At 54.6% G+C, this 6362-nt stretch overlaps 1 protein-coding gene across 1 annotated transcript in view; it reads left to right on the top strand.

Annotated features, from left to right (window-relative positions):
• The first annotated feature begins 1898 nt into the window (after positions 1 to 1898).
• Positions 1899 to 6362, top strand: part of Asb2 (ankyrin repeat and SOCS box containing 2) — a 36285-nt gene continuing 31821 nt past the window's right edge. Inside the window, exon 1 of the mRNA XM_004635144.2 lies at positions 1899 to 2158. The gene's annotated coding sequence lies outside the window, so the exon portion shown is untranslated. The remainder of the gene's footprint in view (positions 2159 to 6362) is intronic.

Genomic DNA, 6362 nt, shown 5'->3' on the forward strand with positions numbered 1-6362 from the left:
TGAGGGGACAACATGGCTGCCATCTTGGAGAGAAGTGACCAACATGAGTCGAGGAATATGGACTCTTCTCTGGCCTGTGGCTCCTTCTGGTCTCAGGGAGCTTGCTGTTACGGTAAAGGCTCACACAGCCTGAGCTAGGCCATGCTTGGCCTTTCTGCTGATCACAGGGAGTTACTGAGGCAGACCCTGGGCAGTCACGCTCGTGTGTGGAGGTCCATCTTGCTGGGAATTTGGCCTTACTGCCCAACTGATAACTCAAATCTGCTCAATTACTTGGATTACTGTTTTCTACACTGTGATTGTTGAAAATTGGAAAGCATAGAGAGGTGCAATGATGACTGTGCTACCCTGGCACCTGGGTTCATGAACTTGATTTGTTCTCCAACTTGGGGGAAGATGCCCACATTAGCATTTGTGTGGGAGAGATGGCGTGCTCCTGTTTGTCACCAGATCCCATGTTAACAAACAAAAACAAAATTTTTCCAGATGCTCCAATCATCAAAGTGTGCCTTGGGCTCTTCCTGCTTTCCCTGGGACTCTCTGCTCACAATTTGCCTTTTTGATATTCAAAACCCCGAATCTGAGCATAAGGCAACAGGATTTGGAGGCCACATTTCCCTAGCTCTCTTGATACCAAGACTGTGGAGGCAAGGCAGGGTCAGCCTGAGAGAGGCCTGGTGCCCGCGCATGGCCAACTCTGCACAGGTCCTGGAAGGGGCAAGCTGAGGAGCCTGCATCTTGCCTCCACCCAAGAGCTACGGAAACAGCAAGACCCTGGGGAGGTGGCTCCCTGAGGCCACTAGGATGTCCTTCTGCAAGCAGTCTCTGACAGATCCTCTCCACCTTCTTTCTGTCCCCCTACCATGGCACAAGGCCAGCAGGACCCGAACCTGAGATGACCTTGAGGTCACCCAGCCCCAGCGGTCAGTGGTGACTGTCCCAGTTGGAGAGATGCACAGTTCAGCAGGTGCCAGACTAGCTGGGAGACAGCCTAGGCATCCATGGTGTCCCTACGCCCCTATCCTCAGCACCAGTCAGAACTCTGGAACCTTGACCTAAGCCTGGAGCACCGCACTCTTGTTTATTTCTAGATAAAATGCTAGAGATGGCGTCCAGCATCCTGAAGCTCTCTGAGCTGGTGAGAATGTGTGCACATCAGCCCTGAGGGGAATGGGCCTTTGAAATGGAAATTATTTTCCTTTTAGAGGCACAAACCAAGGGATGTTTCCTGGCACCGGGCTCTGAGCCCAAGCTCTGACATAAGCATGGGCACGTGAGCCCCTGGCAGTGTCCTGGGCACCCCAGTGAGGATGGCCCATGTGTGCTGTCTGCCATGTGCCTATCCCAAAGCTGGAACAGCCCTCCCTGGCCCAGAAGAAGGGTCCAGGGCTTGCCCTCATGCCCGGCAAGCTGCTTAGTGCCTTTCCCTTTGTGCTACCCTAGCCCCGCTCCAGCACATCCAGCCCCTGGACACCTGGTGTCCTGAATGTCAGGCTTTGCCACCTGTTGTGTGCTCTGCACTGAACTTTGACTTTCCTGAAGGCCTTTCACTCAAATCCTTCATCTCTCCTCTCCCTCTTTCATTCAGTTCATCCTCCCTCTGGCCTGCTCTCCTTCTTTGTCTTCTGCACTCCCTCCTCCCCTTTCTCCCTCCTCCCTTGCCCTTCACTCTCTTCCTCGGGTCCATGTCTCTCCCTTCTCCTTCCCTGGTTCTCTGCGGCTCACCCTCTGCATCTCCTCCTCTCTCGCTCCCTCCTGGGGAGTTCCAGAAACATACCCATATATGGCCTCCATGTCAAGGATCACAAATGATGACATCACGTGAGGGCCAGGCCCGGGATGCTCTTTGCAGTGAGTCTGCCTCTGATGCACCCAGGGGACCAAAGGCAGGAGGACCGTGGCTTCCTTCGTGCAATCTTCAAACAGGAAATCTGAGCTTCACAATATCTTATAGCTTGGCTTCTCACCAGTGGTCATGCGGTGGGCCCAAAATAAACTGCCTGCTTCAAAGGACAGCGTTTTAGAACTGCCTGGCACAGTAGCCAGCAGCTCGGGGCCAGGGCGGAGAGAAAACCCAGGCAGCATGTTCTGAATGCAGACGCTCAAGAAGTGCCTTCCTGTCGCCTCCGAGCTGCACTTCTGCTCCTGAGCCTAGCAGGTAATGCGTGCTTTCACCCTCCCTTAGGGATCCTGCAGAAGATCGCTGGGCTGTCTAGGACCTGCAGCTGCAGGAGCCCCCAAAAGCTCCTTGCGGTCGAATGCATCTGTGCCCCCATCTCCCATTCTCTTAAGCTCAGCAGCACACTGGCAACTTTCACTTGGGCTTGGGAGACAGAGTCAGGATTTGCATATCCGTTCTTCTGGGGGACTCTCGCATAGAACACTATTACGGTGTAGTTCTCAAAATAGAAATGCACACAGAGCTGTCAATGATGCTCTTGTTGGGTGCGCAGGTTTTGGACAATGTCTGTGTCAGACAAGATTTTCATGAAAGCTTTTGGAGCAGGCAAATGATGAATACTATCATGCATAGATGCCCACTCAGCGCAGCCTCTCAGAGGGCCCACGCATGCACAGCGTTGCGGGGTCAACAGCAATCAAGGTGCCATACGCTGTGCCTGCAACGTCAGGAGAGGAGTAGAGGGAGAAATGTTATCTACATGAGGCTGAACCCAGCTGAGGCATGCAGAAAATACTGTGTGTGTGTTTGCCTGTGTGCATGCATGCATGCGTGTGTGTGTGTGTTGTGTGTGTGTGTATGTGTGAAGTTCAAGGAGGCAGTGGCCTTATAGAGGCCAGGTGGAATGTCATCAGAGTGGGAGGAGGGACCTCCAAGTGGAGGAGCAGCTGGGGCAAAGGCAGACACACTGGGTGGGTGGCCTGGGTGGTGGTGGGTGGTGGAGGGGCGAGGTGGGTGGGACACAGCTGGGAGGCGGCTGAGGCAGATGCACTGCAGGAGACAGGGCCCTTTCTAAGGATTCTGAGCAAAGCAGGTGCAGGTGGACTTGGACTTCAGGAGGCTCCTTGGGAAGCCAGGAAGGTGGACAGGAAAGAGGAGGTGGAGAGGCTGGCAAGAGTGAGCAGGTGGGTGACAGATCTGCAGCAGACAGAGGCTGGGCCCTGCACAGGACCAAGGACCCTCTGCCCCAAGGACAGCCCTTCTTGTGAGGCAGGGCTGATGGGAGCTCCGTGGGGCTCTGGCAGAACCAGCAGGGACCTGCGCCCGAGCCTCAGCCTGACCTCCACCAGCAGAGGCCACGGGGCAGGAGTACGTAGAGGCCAGGCGGGTGCTCCAGTCACTTCCAAAACAGCAGGACTGGGCCTCAGAGCAGACCAGCCCTGTTTGCCACACAGCCTGATCCGGTGCCACCCAGCTTGCATCAGCTTTTCTTGTGCAAGCAGGCCCTGGCCCCCTCATATGGGCCAGGGGCTGCCCTTTCCCTGAGGGTGACCTATAACCCATCTATGATAATGAATCACTGAGCACTTACTATGAGTCATTTACTATCAGGCTATTTCCCTCACTGATTCCTTCTCAAGGTCGCCAAGTCTTAGAGGTGATTGTTGCACCCATTTTTCAGATTTGGAAACCGAGGCTGTGCACAGTTAGGCTAGGCAGCTGGGAGGTGTGGAGTCAGGAACCCAGCCCTGGCCGCTGGGCCTCCAGGGCCAGCGTTCACTGCTACGGCCTCCTGGGGCCTTGCTGGAGATCAGGAAGCTGGCACCCAGCAGTTTGCACACCCAGCAGCTTAAATATCCCTGGCACCAGCCGGGCATCATAAGATGCCCGTAAACTGTACGCGGGCCTCATCTGAGGCAGCTTTCCTGAGGGAAGGGCAGAAATATCTCTGGGCCACCCAGGGGCTTCTGGGTTGCGAAGGCTCAGCCTATCTGGAGGAGGCGGCCGTCACTGGAGCAGTTTGTCCTCGTCACCATCTTTGCCATCATCAATGTGTAGGAATCAAAATGAGACTGTGAAAAGCTCAGGGGTTGAGAAGGATATTTAGGGGGGTCATGATGAAGTAAGTGTCGATAGATTCCTAACTTGGCTGTTTTGTCCTTTAAAAGAAATGAACTAGAAGAGGTATAGAAAGAACCAGGGAAAGCAGAGAGAGGAGCGGGAAAGGATGAAAAGAAAGCAGGGGTAAAGGGGGTTCCGGCTGCTTTGCCCTGGCTTAAGATACCCCGCCAAACCTGGAAAAGCATCCACTCCCGAGGGCCCCCTTTCCACTGCCTGGAGTCAGGGCTTCCAGATACGGTCTGTCCCACCCCCCAGGGACCAAGACGAGGGTCTATGGGACAAATGTGGCTGGGCAGGGGGCAGGGGCAGACAGCAGCTGCTGGAGGCTCAGGGCCAGACCAGCCAGCTCTGCTCCCCGTCACACCACCCATAGCCACTGGCACAGAGGGCGGGAGCTGGCATTCTGAGGGCCCCAGAAGCAACTGGGTCAGGGGCCTGGAATTGTGTGCAAGTGCGACGACACTGGCTGCGGAAGGGGCAGGGGCCGGGGACAAGGGCCAGTCGCTGCCTGGCAGGAGGCAGGGACAAAAGTGACCTACCAGCCTTCCAACCAGGAGGCACAAGACAGAAATATGGCGTGTGCTGAGCTTTCCTTAGCTGCTGCTCAAGGGTGCGGCCTCAGCTCATGGCCTTTGGGTCTGAGGGGACAGAATATTTGTCACAAAAAACAGGAGAAAGATTTGTTTCTCCTGTTTTCCTTTCTCCCTCTCCCTCTTTCTTATCTTCTTCATGTTCTCCCTTTGAGTTGGCATCTTCAATGTACGCCAATAAATAAGCACCAAGTTGGGTTGTGAGAGTCACAGGCACCCCCAGATGTAGGTCAGCAGGGAGAAGCCGGGGTGTTCCCTTCTGGCCAAGAGTCAGTCTTCCCCTTGATGCAGTGGGCATGGTAGAGCAGCCATGCCGCCAGCCTTGGGAAAGCTGTGTGACCTTGGGTGAGTTGCGCCTCTTCTCTGGGTCTCAATGTCCTGACACACACAGTGATAAGAGCCCAGTGTGGAGGGGCAGCCTGAGACCTAAAGCCTGAGCTCATCTCCTCAGCCACCTCTGGCAACCCTCCCTAACCCAACTTTGGAAGCCCCAGTGCCCAAAACTGAAACAGCTTCCTGGGTCTGTGGTTCGCTGGTTGGAATGTTTTAGAATATTCAGATTCTGGGCAAGAAATTGAAACCCAACAGTTCAAAGGGGCCCTGTTACTCTCTCCCCCACCAAAGGCCCATCCTGGGGTTTGACTCGGGGTCCTGGCAAGGTGGCCTTGGTTCCACCCCATTCCCATGAAAGCTGTTTACTTCTCAGCTGGGTGGAAAACCCCAGAAGGATGAGGTTTAGGGTCACCACTAATCTTGGGGGCCAGAGGGTGTGATGAAAATGGACAGACAGCCGCGGTTTTGGTCCCTTGGCAACTACACTGGGGGCCTCTGTCTCCCATCAGCAGGACAGGAAGCTCACTCTTCTAGGTCCTGGAGGTCAAAGGGTGCAGCCCCTGACGGCGGCTGTGACACAGGCCAGGGACCCCCAAGCACCAGCTAAATTGTATTGTTTGGACTTCAAAGTTTAGACCCCCAAAGGGCAGATGACACCCTAATGTCTTGGGCCACAAGCCTGCAGCTGGAAGCTCTTCCTTCCTCAGAGCCTTCTGGGTCCTGTGAATGGCGGATCTGAGGTTGTGCTTTTCCTCTTCTTTTTTGTGTATTTGATACAGGGTCTCACTATGCAGCTTGGACTCATGATCCTCCTGTTTTCAGCCTCCCCAGCACTGGGATTATAGGCATGCTCTACCACACCTGGTCTCGGTGGCCGGCTCAGCATGCCCAGGGTAGGGCTGGCGTGGTATGTGGTACCAGGGATTGAACCCAGGTCCCTGTGCTTGCCTAAGCAGGTGCTTAGTCTGTTGAGGTGTCTTGTCAGCCCAGAGGATGTGTTTTGACAGAGGCAGAGGCCCTGCAGAGAGTGAGGCAGGGCCCTGAGACCGGGGAAGGTCCCCTTCCTCCCAGATTCCAAGCTAGCCCAGCAGCCTTGGGATAGGGCTCATGTGACATCTGGGAGAGCCTGGCACTTTTGAAACTGGCTGGTGGGAAGGTTGCATGCATGCATATTATATTACATAGATTGTGATCCTATAGTATCGGGGGGCTCTGGCTCCAGGACCCTGCAGACACCAATTTCTCCCCACGTTCAAGTCCATCACAAAAAGCAGCAGCGTGCTGGTATATGACCCACACATGCAGCCATCTCCTGTCACTTATGTAACACCTAACACAGTGCGTTGCCATAGAAATAGTTGTTGTACTATATTAATTAGGGAATAATGCCAGAAAAATGTCTGTGTATGTTCAGGGTT

Source organism: Octodon degus, unplaced genomic scaffold (assembly GCF_000260255.1).
Source record: "Octodon degus isolate 3935 unplaced genomic scaffold, OctDeg1.0 scaffold00070, whole genome shotgun sequence".
Classification (NCBI taxonomy): domain Eukaryota; kingdom Metazoa; phylum Chordata; class Mammalia; order Rodentia; family Octodontidae; genus Octodon; species Octodon degus.